The following is a 14,132-nucleotide window of genomic DNA, read 5'->3' on the forward strand; positions in this document are numbered from 1 at the left end:
TCTTTTAGTGTCTGTATAACATCCGTCCAGGATCTTCTGGCTTTCATAGTCTCTGGTGAACAATCTGGTGTAATTCTGATAGGCTTGCCTTTATATGTTACTTGGCCTTTTTCTCTTACTGCTTTTAGTATTCTACCTTTATTTAGAGCATTTGTTGTTCTGATTATTATGTGTCGGGAGGTATTTCTTTTCTGGTCCAGTCTATTTGGAGTTCTGTAGGCTTCTTGTATGTTCATGGGCATCTCTTTCTTTAGATTTGGGAAGTTTTCTTCTATAATTTTGTTGAAGATGTTTGCTGGTCCTTTGAGTTGAAAATCTTCATTCTCATCCACTCTTATTATCCGTAGGTTTGGTCTTCTCATTGTGTCCTGTATTTCTTGGATGTTTTGAGTTAGGATCTTTTTGCATTTTACATTTTCCTTGATTGTTGTGCCGATGTTCTCTATGGAATCTTCTGCACCTGAGATTCTCTCTTCCATCTCTTGTATTCTGTTGCTGATGCTGGTATCTATGGTTCCAGATTTCTTTCCTAGGGTTTCTATCTCCAGTGTTGCCTCATTTTGGGTTTTCTTTATTGTGTCTACTTCCCTTTTTAGGTCTAGTATGGTTTTGTTCAATTCCATCATCTGTTTGGATGTGTTTTCCTGTTTTTCATTAAGGACTTCTACCTGTTTGATTATGTTATCCTGTTTTTCTTTAAGGATTTGTAACTCTTTAGCAGTGTTCTCCTGCAATTCTTTAAGGGATTTTTGTGCTTCCTCTTTAATGTCTTCTACCTGTTTAGCAGTGTTCTCCTGTATTTCTTTAAGTGTGTTATTAAAGTCCTTCTTGAAGTCCTCTACCATCATCAGGAGATATGCTTTTAGATCCGTGTCTAGCTTTTCCAGTGTGTTGGGGTGCCCTGGACTGGGCGAAGTGGGAGTGCTGGGTTCTGATGCTGGTGAGTGGTCTTGGTTTCTGTTAGTAAGATTATTACGTTTACCTTTCGCCATCTGGTAATCTCTGGGGTTAGTTGTTGTCGTTGTCACTGTTTAAAGATTGGAGCAGAAGCTGTGTTCCACTCACCAGCAGTCTCAAAATCCTGTGGCGGGGGTCGTGGGTAGCTGGCGGGTGTCAGCCGACCCTGAGCTCTAGCTACCCCGGTGCTGGTCCGGCTGGATGAGGCCTGTGTCCCTACTCAGGCCGGTTTCTGCTTCCCTAACTAATGCAGTCTCAGGTCCTGCGCGCAATTGGATTGGAGCAGAAGCTGTGTTCCACTCACCAGAAGTCTTAAGATCCTGTGGCGGGTGTTGTGGGTCGCTGGCGAGTGTCTGCCGACCCTGTGCCCTAGCTACCCCGGTGCTTTTCTGACCGGAAGAGCTATAGCTTGTATTCTTAACTCTAGAGCAAGAGAGATTGTTTATAAGAGAGGCACTAATCTATGAAATAACACCATAATTAAAAAATAACAAAGCCATCATTTTTTTAGTCACAGTGCCTACTCAGGGGTTTAACCTAGTAGATTGGGCAAGGTTGCTATAAACACTTAACAGAATACAGACGATCCAACTGGGAGTATTTTTATCTCTTGAAAATGCTTTCTTTTTTCTTAAATAAATGTTATCAGAGTCTATAATATGAAAAATTGTTACAGTCAATGGTCAGATAAATTCCCTAGTCAATATATGTATTGTTATTGTTTCCAGAGCCTCAGAGAGCTTCCAGGAGCCAGTGTGTGTTTAAGGATAAAAACAATCTTATATAGCCCTCGTTTTGCTACAGGCTACGAGGCTCTTTGAATTAATCCCATACTGATAGGTGTTCTCATCAAATGAATGGCAGTTCTTTGGGAGTCTTCCTTCCCCATTTACTTATGGTCTGGCTGCCAGTGAACAGGAGAGGCTAGCTTGCCTGCATATTCTTTAGGGCAAAAGCCATGAGGTTGCTGGTTGTTGTTTTTGTTGTTTCTTTGTTCTTGTCAGCTTGACACAAGCTAGAGTCATCTGGGAAGAGGGAGCATCATTTGAGGAATTACATCCATCAGATTGATCTGTGGGACATTTTCTTAACTAATGATTGATGTGGGAAGGCACAGCCCAGTTTGGACAGTGCCACTCCTGGGCAGGTGGCCCTGGGTTGTATAAGAAAGCAAATTGAATAAGCTATGAGAAGCAAGCCAGTCAGCCACATTCCACCATGGCCTCTTCAGTTACTGCATATATTTCCTACCTTTAGCTAGCACCATGGCTTCCCTCAGTGGTAGACTACAAAGTGTGAGCCAAAATAAACCCTTTCTTCCCCAAGTTGTTTTTGGTCATGGCATGTTTGGTCATGTTTCTACTGTCGAAACAGAAAGGCAATGTGAGGCAGTGGCTGAGGGGAATACAAAGTTCTGTTGCTTCTGAGCTGGGTGGTGAGGCAGAACATTTATGATGAAGAGCATGAGGTGGAACAGAGGTACTTCCTAATGGGGCAGGACAGTGGAAAAGAGAATGCAGTAGGCAGGAATCAGGAATCACCTTCAAATCCAACTCCCAGGGACTTCCTAAAGCTTCTACCCATAGACCATGAAGTCAGAGCACTAGGAGCCAATCATGTCCTGAGGTCCCACGTTTGAACACTGCTGCATCAGTACACAAATTCTGGGAGGCTTTTTCAAAGCAAACCATAACAACAGCTCTCCTCTGCCTCGTGGCAGCATGCTCTGTTTGGACTTGCGCTGAGACGTGGATATGGTTAGGATGTGTTCTGAGACAGTTTGTGTGCTGGAAGCCAGGTCCTCAGTGTGTTGATGTTGAGATGTAGAATTACATGTAAGAGGATATCCTGGTTGGTGATGTCATCTGCCCCTCTTGCCCCATCACTGCTGTCTAAAGGTCCTCAGCAGAGCTCACCCGATTGCTATCAGGTCCCCGAACCTTTAGATCCAGGAGCTTAATAAATTGCTGACCTTTAAAATACCCCTGGGCATTGTATAACAGTAATGGAAAACAGATCCTGTTTCCTCATGTAGACTCTAAAAAGAGCAACAGGCAGTGACTGAGAACTACTGAGATCCGGTCCATCGAGTCCCCTTGCTTAGGTCTTGGCTACATTTCTCCCCAGTAGCTTACCTTCCTGTGAAATTTTATTAGTATTGAAAAGTCTTATCTGTATCCAAATACTCATCCAACTGATGGCCCACAGTATTTCCAGTAGAGAGCAGTTATCTAGGGCTAAGTGTGAAGTGGGTACTACAGTGTTTGATGTGCAGCTGCATCCAGGAACCATTGAAGTCATTCATATGGGAATTTGAATCCTGACATCCCACCAGGAAAATAAAAAGAACTGTCTATCTACCTGAAACATTGGCAAGGGCCCAATAGACAAAAGAAAGATTTCTTTAACTTCAGCCTGATAACCAAATGGAGTAATTGGATGTCTCTACAGGAACATGGGTGATATGTGCACACCTATGCCACTGAATGGTCCCGGCCTAGGTTCCCCCCCCCCATATATGTTAGCATAAGGTGTGATCAGGCAGGAGAAAGTAGAGAATGGAATTTTCCAGGGAGGATTTTTCCGATGGCCTTGTGAGCCCCATCTTCCTCCAACAAGGAAGGTCAAGGGTGCTATTACAATAGCCATAGACTTAGCTAGCTGCTGTATTGAAATTATTTCAGCACCAAATTGAATAAATCTTGTTTCTCTGCTTTGTTTAATTGGCTTATGGAAGACTGATGGCCAAGCTTCCAGGGTATAGGCTCTGACCCTAGCCACATGGGTAACAAAATCTGACTTCCACAGTGGAAGAGTAAAAGGTGGTGGCTTATTCAGTGAACAGGGTATTTCAGCTTACAGAAACCAGATGGGGTTTATCTCTTACTGCTGATGGCAGAGTCCCTCTGTCTAGTGGGCCAGGATGAAGCCCCCATGCCTAGCAGATAATGCTTTCCCTTTCTATGGGCAGCATTCCCTGAGAAGGACAGAGAATGTCTCCTTTGTTCTTCCTACACCTGCCTGATTTTGTCTCTCAACTACACCTGCTGAGTTAGCAGATCAGTTTAATTCACTTTGGCTTAGAGGATTCAGATGACAGGGGAGTTCAGACAGCCAAGTCATTCTCCCAGAGCTCTGGAAGTGACAGATCTTGAGAACTCTCTTGTCCTACTCCTCTCTGAAAGACAACTTGATGACTATTTAACCCAAATGTGTGGAAAGAGCAGAGTCCCAATAAGATCTGGCATGTTTAGAATACAAGTTTAGCAGTTTCCTTTAAGGAAGATGCTGACCAGCCAGTCTGCGTTATCAAGATTTCAAAGAGATTTAAAAATAAGCTCCGGAGGTCTACAGCACAAGCGACTGCGAGAGATCAACTTTATTTTCAGAGCTGACACAGGAAAAGTATTTTCCAACATGACATCTTCTGAGCTTGAGTTCTGAATAAGCTATCTGTAGGCTAATATGCTAATCGACTAATAATTCCTGTCAAATGAGCTCACAGTCTGAGTGTAATTGCTAAAATGTGAGGGCTGAACCCCATGCTGCGAACACTGTAGGAACTAAATATAAATCAGCTTCATTTAAGAGGAAATGGTGTATGGGTCGTAATTGTGAAGCCTGGAGCAGCATGTTCTTTGGGTTTCTGCATCTATTCTCTAAGAGGGCTGGCCCTTCCCCGGTACATCTTGTTTCCCACTCATTTCTTCCCACATGAGGGATGGCCATGCATCAAGTAAGAGTCTCACTTCTCCAGAACCCTTTCTGGACAAGGACCCAGGCAATAGGAAAGAAAAAGGCAAGGTTGTGTTTCTCAGGGTGAGGGTACTTGGGGATGATGCAGAAAAGTGCAATTCTCCAATCAGTCTAACAACTCAGGTCTGACCACAGTTCCAGTCCAGAGGTCCCGCAGTGCAGGAACTGCTGAAAACAGGTTTAATTATTGTTTCCTAGTTGGGAGGCTATGAAAATGAACTTCAGATCTACATAAGATTCATTCCTCTTTTCTTCTTTTAAAACTTTGAATTAGTAAAGTGCCAAGCCATGTAGTAGAGTTTAGAAACGCAGCAAATGAAGTCACTACCCCAGCTAGCTGGAGATATCTGTCTCTGGATAAGCACAAACATATGCAAAACATATTGAGCATGGTGAATTTCAGTTAACAGTCATTCAGGCAGCTATCTTTATCCACAACCATTGTTACTTAAGGAAGATGACACCAAAACAACTTACAGGTGACCAAAATTAACAGGTATAATTGGAGTGTGGATAAGGCCTTTATCCTGAAGAACTGCACATAGTTATGGAAATTAACCAGGAGTATAGTTGTATATATGGGGGAAATTGGGGCATGGGGTAAGGCCTTTACCCTAAGAACTGCTTACAATTATGTAAGTTAAGTATGCATTTATTTTAGTTGATAAAATTCCACCCCCCAAATCACTTATATTTATTTTTATGCACCAATTCATGTATTCTACAGATAAAATGAGGGTTGATTGCAGAAGTCAAATAAGACTTTTTCTGTTGACTTATATGACGACCTTACGCGTTGCCATTCACCATGCGTGTGACCTTGTTGCCTCAGTCTTTTGGGAGTTCCATTTGTAAACTATATCCTAGGGGCTTACTTTTTCTTAGGTAGTTCTGCCTTCAAATTCTCTATACAGCTGCAGGAAACCTTGAACGTCTGTTCTTCACCCTCCTGCCTCTGTGGGAATGCCTGGATGAAGACCCCTTTAAAGTCTTGCAGTACTGAAGACACTTCTATTGTGGAATGCCACTTACCTGTTTCAGAAGAAACTACAGAGTCCGTGGAAAATAAACTTCAATGCAGCTGGAGTCCAGCTGTTGATTATCTAGCCTTTTGGTCAGTCCTCATTGATTTAGTCAGACATATGACCCTCTTGCCTCATGTATGTTAGTGCTGGACATCACAGAGGTCCCCTGAGCACATGTAAGGCAGATGTCTGTTTTCTCTTTTTTCCCCCTAAGTTCTGGTTCATTTTTTCTTACCTGCTGTATCCTGGTCATCTTGATTTGTACTTATTTTCCCTTTACGGGTAAATGGAGCCCAGTACAGGAGGAACCTTTATAGAGTTAAATGTGAGCCACCATATTTACAGCAATGAAGAGCAGGAACAAAGAAGGTAGAGACTGGGCAGGAGGCAGTAGGTTGCTCCTTAACATTGTGTGCTTATTCCCAGTGTTGATGCAAAACACAGATTTGTTCTCAAGGGGAATAAAAGACCATTAATTTGGAGCCAAATATGAGTGACTATGGCCCGGCAACACAGCTTCAATTACCCAGAATTGCAGGATAAGAGTCCCAAGTTGAGCCATCCCCCAAATACATTAGGGGTTACAGCAAGTAGGCAAGTCGTGGAAGAGTGGAGAAAACTATGCTATGGATTTTAGATGTTATCTGATGACATTCCTCAAATTTGCCTTATAATTGATGGACTCTAGTGGTCCAGTGGCATGCTTTGAAGGTTCTACCAGAGAGTTCAAAGGATGTTAAGTCATACACAGAGATGGGCCATGAATGGCAGTTCAAGGGAGTAAAGATAGCCCAGGGTCATTTGTCCTAAGATCTGCAATATTTCAGCCTTCACACCCACAGCATTCTGACTAGTCAATGATCTGTAACGTGGGTGTGGCTTTTTCTGTAAAGTTCAGGTCACAGCAGGGAACTCTGGAGCACACTGCATTTCACACCTCTGTGTGCTCCCCAGTGATCATTCCTCAACTCATTTCAGCCTGGTTTCCATCCTCATTACTCTACTTGATTATGCTTCAGCCAGACAGAGAAGTCATGTCCCTGTTTCCTAGTCAGCGTCTGCTTCTTTTTAAATGGGGGCCCACTGCCCCCTCTTGTTTAGTTCCCGTACTTTCCAGACTTCTGCCATGGACCAGTGTTTCATATCCCACCCATCTGTTTAATTGTTGTTTATTCTTTTTACACATATATATGTATATATATTTATATATATTTAATTCTAGTATACTCTCTCTTTGTGAGGTTCAGGTGCTTACGTCCGTGGAACCCCTGAGACATCTTGGTTTTGATTCCCACAGGCGCGTATCAAACTCAACATGTTCAAAATAGAAATCTCAGCTCTCTTTTCTCACCCAATCTGCTTCTATTTTCTTATGTCCCCAGTGTTGTAAATAATGCTACCATCTCCATGTTTGTTGAACAAGAAGTCTGAACTACATGTTTTATTTCAGTGTATGGGTGTTTGCATGTGTGTATGTCCACTTACCACAGGCATGCCCAGTGCCCAAGGAGGCCAGACGAGAGTACCACTTTTAAAGATGTAGGCATTCTTCTATAGTTTTGCCTCAAAGGTCTAGAAAAAGTACTAAACTCGGGAGAAATATTACATCAAAGACAGATGTGAAAGAAACTTTGTACCTCAAGTTACTTTCATTGTTTCAGAGAAGACCATTAAAATATGAAAAAAAAATATTGTATCTTGAAAGAAGGGCAGACCGAATTACAAGCCCTGGGGTTGCAAGAGCTCACAGTACTGACTTCTCTTTGTCTATGGTGGAAGAATCCCAGAGTCCAGCTACTGCTCAGGCCACAGCCCCTGCAGCAGCCCTCAACAACAGGCATCTACTGAGCTGGTGAACCACCAGCTGACTAACAGTCTTCAGGTGCCACCTGGGGAAGTGAGTTTCCATCACACAGAGTGCTGGTGGTCACAAGTCCTGCTCCCCATCCCTTCCCTGCATCCAGCCTGAGAGCCTGGCCCTGAGAAGGCCAGGGTGATTCCATGACAGACTTCAAAGTGGCAGTTAAAGAGACTAGGCCTAAGAACTGGGCTGTAAGGAGCCGCCTTCACATTTGCCATTACAAGATGGCGCTGATGGCACTGACACCCGTGTTCTAAGTAGTAAACAAGCAAGCTGCGCATGTGCCGGGGTAGCTTTCCACGCCATGTGCTCTGCCTTTCCCGTGACAACTCCGGCTGATGGGCTGCAGCCAATCAGGGAGTGACACGTCCGAGGCGGAGGACAGTCCTCCATAAAAGGGAGGGGGCTCCGCCATCTCTCTCTCTCTCTGGCTCTCTTCTCCACTGGCTCCTGATGGGGTAAGCAATAAAGTTTGTGCTGCAGAAGATTCCGGTTGCCCTGAGCGTGTTCTTACCAGGGGAACAAAAGTGCGGGCAATACTGGGCAAGTTCGGCAAGCCCACACAAGTCAATTACTAAAAGAAAAACAAACAAACAAAAGACCCCCAAGCTCCAGCCTTCATGTCCTAGTAATGGTTCAAGAATGCCTAGAGATAGAGTAAGAAGATAAAGTGCATCTAGCCTGGACTGACTCTGCAACAGTTTCTATCACCCGCAGCCTGGTAACCGAATGTCCTAGCCACTTGGCCTGAAGCAAGGACCCACTGGTCAGTGGGTCAGCAAGTGTCCAGACCTCCCCAGTAAGTTTCCAGCCCCCATGACCTGGTAATAGGAAGCCCCTACATATCCCGGAATCCCCTCATGTGCTTTAAATCAAGCATGCAGCTCACTTGGTTGTCTCTCTATCTTGGTAATGGGAGACCCCAGCACGCTGGATTTCTGCGTTTACATTCTATTTGAGTCTGAGATTTCGTTCTTTGGTGAATCATGGAACCTTACAGCTGCAGGCTAGTGCTTTTTAAAAACCTCCCCACCCTCACCAGGTACAAGAAGAGCCCCTGCCCCAGACATACACTTATGCCACACAGGCTCAGTTTTCTCTTTGGAGCTGGCCTCACTATCTCTAGTGTTAGAGCTTGAAAACACCTCAGAGCTCCTCCATACTGCTGTCTGTCTGTCTGTCTGTTTACAGCATTAATAACTCAACTAATATACTCCTTATTCCCAACAATTCATTTTGGTGTCCCTCTTGAATCCTTCATTCAAGACCTCTCACATGGTGCCTCTTATGACACATATTCTGGCCAACCGTGAGCAACACTCTTGGGCACTATTCATGAGCTATTAGAGGTGAAATATTGACTGCTTTCTCTTCCAACACACTATGAATCAGAGATTTTTACAGTCTTCAATTGCCATGTCTAATGTACTGTAGCTCAGTCTAATTCGTAAAAGCGCAATTCAATTTAATTTGTAATTCTAAAACACCACTTAGAATTGTTGTTGATAAACCAATTAGCATATTGAGTTGCCCTCATGGTCCTAGCATATCTGAAGCCATTTATTATTGATCTAAAAATAAAAATGTCATTTTTAAAAAACATGATAAGCAAAGTACTCTCCAGAAATGGCTGAAATCACTGTATGTCAGAAACACCTTAATTGGCATAAATACAGGTGGCAGAGAGACATGGGCCTCCAAAGCCTCAGTGTCAGAATAGTTAGCCAAATCCTGCCAGCACTGCCTGAATGACTTAGATCACTAGCCAACCAATTTTTTGAAACAAAACAAAACAAAACAAAACAACCCAAAAAAACCCAAAAAGTAGATTTTAAGGCTGATTCATTATTTCTCCAGACTTTCTTCCTAAATTTGTAAGACAGTCTAGAAATCCCTTGGATTCTATTTTCTTTTTGGATAACATTGCAGAAATTCAGAGAAAGATTAGACTTTGGGTCTCTCCATGGCTGTAAAAGAAGTCAGCATAGAACCAAAACAAGGTGAATAAAAGTGCCTTTGATCAGTGGAGTGGCTGATTATTTATTCCTTTAAAACCCAGGGCAAGAGTTTATAAGCAGATTGGGTTACTTTCCACTGGTGTCTCTTCTCACCCATTCTTCTTACAGGTGATGCCCTGGAGGAGTTCTGTCACCTTTGTTCCCATCTTTTCCTGTCTGGCCTGTTGATGTCTGAGTCTTTGTCTGACCTGTCAGTGGGGGCCTCAGCGTATGCTACAGTGAGTTATGCCTGCCCATAAAAACAATACTGCAATGCACAAAACTACCAGCACTTAGTCATGAAACAAACACACCTGGCAAGAGAGTTCTATTCTAACTTGTTAATGACATGGCACAGACAGAGGACAATGCCATCATTCTAGGGGACAGCTTTACATAGCAGGCTTCTTACAGGACATTCAGGCCTCATCACTAATTAGGGAGGCATGTCTGCAGACATCATAAATCTATTGTCAATAGGGAAGTGTCCTTCCTGCATGCAGGCAAGTTTAGAATCTATTAATACAGAAGCCAGGCCTTCATTCACCACTGCTCAATGGTTTCTGAACATGGTGTACTGCCCAGCAGGTACCTTTATATTTTCTCATACCTCTGAGATGATAAAGTGGCTAATTAGGTATCATCTTGCCTATTATAGTCATAACATAGCTTTCTCATGCTTGTGACCTGGGCTACATTCAGAGAGTAATTCACAAATGATTTGATCCATCACTTTATTAAATATTCCAATAGCTTCAGAGATGTATGGGAGTACATTGGACATTTCCAGGCAAATTCCACCTCTTATGGTTAGTCACGATTGCTAACCTGGTAGGATCTATAATCCTGATGGAAACAAACCACCCTGCATGCTTGTGTGGGAACATTCTAGATTAGGTTAATTAAGGTAGGAAAAGCCAATCTAAGGGTGGGTAACACTGTTCTTCAGACTGAATAAAAAGGAGAAATTGAGCTGAGTGACAACATTTTTGTCTTTGTGCTCACTGCCTGAAGGCACAGTGTGACCATCGGCCTCAAGTTCCTGCTCCACGTCTTCCCTGCCATGATGGACTGAGTCCTGAACTGTGAGCTGTGTAAAGCCTTCCTCCCTAAGTTGCTTTTATCAGGTATTTTGTTACAGCAATAAGACACATAACTATTGCACCATCTCATGTACTGTCTGTCACCCAACCTAACATTCAATACAGATTCCTCTAGGCTTGGGGTTGGACCTTTGCTGCTGGGTGAAGACATTCAGCTGTATCCACAGCTTCTCTTTCCAGGGTTGTCTGTCCAGTAGAGCATCTCCAGTGGATGTAGCTTTAAACATCATTATGAGCTAAACTTGATCCTCCAGAAGGCAAATGTTGAAGCTTTCGTTCTCTGTACTCAGAACATGACTATCTTTGACAGAGAGCCATTAGAGTGATCCCTACTTTAGTATGGCCAGTATTCTAATAGGTCAAAATCAGTATAAATACATACACAGGGAAGACTGGGTTGAGAACATGAAAGAACCTAGTGGGGAAATCCCCACTCGAGTCCCAAGTCAGCGTGCACCCAAGGAATCATGAGAGACCATCTTGATGGAAACACATGAGGTAGTTTAATGACGGAGCTCCGGGCCAACACGTATCTCACACAGGAGACAGAGGTTGTTGACCACGAGGCTTGAAAGCTAGGGGTTTTTATAGGAAAAGGGTCTAGGGCTGGGGGGAATTGGCGCAGTTTCACACGATTGGACAGTTTAAACATCAGCAAACTGTAAGTGCAGAGCAAGGTAATAGCAGAGCATCTGGTTAACATTTAACCCAGGTCAGAGGGCGGGAGATAGGGAGGCACCGGGCCAGTCCGGACATTCTTTTATGTCTTCTCTATCTTTATGGCTAGTTGGTTCCTGGGATGACTTTACAGCCTTTGTTCTTTGCTCTAGGCCCAAAAAGCCCTCCTAACTAGCAAGCCGCATGAGTCGTGGACCTTGAATTTTAATTTTCTTTAATTAAATTTCTTTCAAAATTTAATTTTCTTTCAAACAAAGGGGAAAGGGTGCCACCTACCAAGGTGGGAGGCCTCAGAAAGAAGCTGCAGTACACCTTTCTCTGAGATTTATTTTAAATCTCTTGAACTGAGAGAAAATACAAATTTGTTGTTATTGAAGCAATCCAATCTATTGTATTTAATGACAGCCTGGAAAAATTAATATAAGCCTTCTTAGAATCTCTCTAGGACCATGCTTTTAAAATAGAGTGTGCATACCTGGTGATTCATATATGTGACCAGAAGAACTGAGATGAGAATCTTTTCCTGCCTTAGCCATACACAAAATACACTGAGCAGTTTTTTTTTAAGATTTATTTATTTATTATATGTAAGTACATTGTCGCTGTCTTCAGACACCCCAGAAGAGGGCATCAGATATCATTACAGATGGTTGTGAGGCACCATGTGGTTGCTGGGATTTGAACTCAGGGCCTCTGGAAGAGCAGTCAGTGCTCTTAGCCACTGAGCCATCTCTCCAGCCTCCAACTGAGCAGTTTTAAGTGCACTGGCTCCATATGGGATTATTAACAACTTAGTTCATTAAATAAGTAGATTTATTTAATTTTACAAAAACCATTTGTCTAACATGCACAAAATTCACATGCTGAGTGGATGTCATCTGACTTCATCTGATGGGAGCACAGTTTTTGTAATAAACATCAAGGGGTTTGTACGTTAACATTACAGTGCCCTCTGGGTGGTACTTACTGTAGACTGTGTTTTTTCTCTGTTCATGCTTTATGTTAGTGATCTTACCTTAGGGTGCTAAGACTCTAATAACTTACTAGCCACGAAAAAGACCCAAGCCAGTGGCTTCCAAGTTCATTGTCTCATGGTCAAGAGTAATAAGGAACTGAGGACCAGGAGTGAAAAAGATAGATGCTAATCACGGGGGAAGAGGAAAACCTTTACTGTCCTCCAAGAGGACCTGAGTTTAGATCCCAGCACTCAAGTCTTGTGGCTTACAATCACCGGAAACTCCAGCTCCAGAGTACCTGACACCTTTGGTCTCTGAGGGCATCTGCACGAATGGGCACTGTGATGGTTTGTATATCCTCAGCCCAAGGAGTGGCACTATTAGAAGGTGTGGCCCTGCTGGAGTAGGTGTGTCACTGTGAGTGTGGGCTATAAAACCCTCATCCTAGCTGCCTGGAAGTCAGTATTCTGCTAGCAGCCTTCAGATGAAGATGTAGAACTCTCAGCTCCTCCAATATCATGTCTGCCTGGATGCTGCCATGTTCCTGCCTCGATGATGATGATGGACTGAACCTCTGAACCTGTAAGCCAGCCCCAACTAAATGTTGTCCTTGGCTCATCAGTTAAGAGGACTGACTGATCTTCCATAGGCCCTGAGCAACCACATGGTGGTCCACAACCATCTGTAATGGGATCTGATTCCCTTTTCCGGTGTGTCTGAAGATAACTACAGTGAATACATATACATAAAATAAATAAATAAGTCTTTAAAATAATGTTGTCCTTTATAAGAATTGCCTTGGTCATGGTGTCTGTTCACAGCAGTAAAACCCTAAGACAGGCACATGCCTGCCTCTATGAACAATTAAAACTAAAATAAATCTAAATGATATTTAAAATGTGTTTCTTGTATAGCCTTTTTGATTAGTTTGTGTAATAAGTATCATTAGTCCATATTTATACTTGGTAGATTTCTTTTCTTCTCTTCTGCGGGTTTTCTCTTTCTCTTCCCCGTCCTCTTTCTCTCCCCTCTTTATTTCTTCTTTCATCTTCATTTTCCTCTTCCTTTGTTCCTCCTAACCTCTCCCTTTCTTTCTATTTGCCTGACCTTACAGCCCTCACCCTGCATTATATATTATACACTAATCCAGCAGAGAGTGACCCATGGACCTACCCTGATGATAGGGTATTCAAGCTGTTTAGCAGGGTTGAAACAACTGTTTTGTGCCTTAAATTAAGATGCATGCTTAAAATGTACAGAGACTGAGAGTCTGACCAGGGGTCACTTTAGGGCGGAGTCTTCAGAATGAATGGTGAGACACTGCCTTCCGACCCTGACACGTAATTGTGGTTGAGAATGGATTGGAGTCTGATACACCTGGAGATGATTACTATCAAGACAGGGCCAGAATTATTTCCAAAGTATGAGCCATCCCTGGAAGACACCATCATGCGTCTCCTGTATCCCCATTTCATCATGTCTCCCACCAACATACAGCTGAGTACCTTAAAGATGACAAATGGAATCGGTTGTCTAGTATCCTTGTGAGATTATAAAACATAAGCACATTAATATTTTTTAGAACTTATTTATATCCATGTCCTTCTAAATGTTCTATATGAACTCAGTCAATGTGTATAGAGGTAGGTAGCCGCTGTTACTGTGCAAATATAGGCATCGAAGCTTGGTGTCTTGGTTAGGGTTTTACTGCTGTGAACAGACATCATGATCAAGGCAACTCTTATAAGAACAGCATTTAATTGGGGCTGGCTTACAGGTTCTGAGGTTCAGTCCATCAT

Source organism: Mus caroli, unplaced genomic scaffold, assembly GCF_978045245.1.
Source record: "Mus caroli unplaced genomic scaffold, Mus_caroli_1 scaffold_3, whole genome shotgun sequence".
Lineage (NCBI taxonomy): Eukaryota > Metazoa > Chordata > Mammalia > Rodentia > Muridae > Mus > Mus caroli.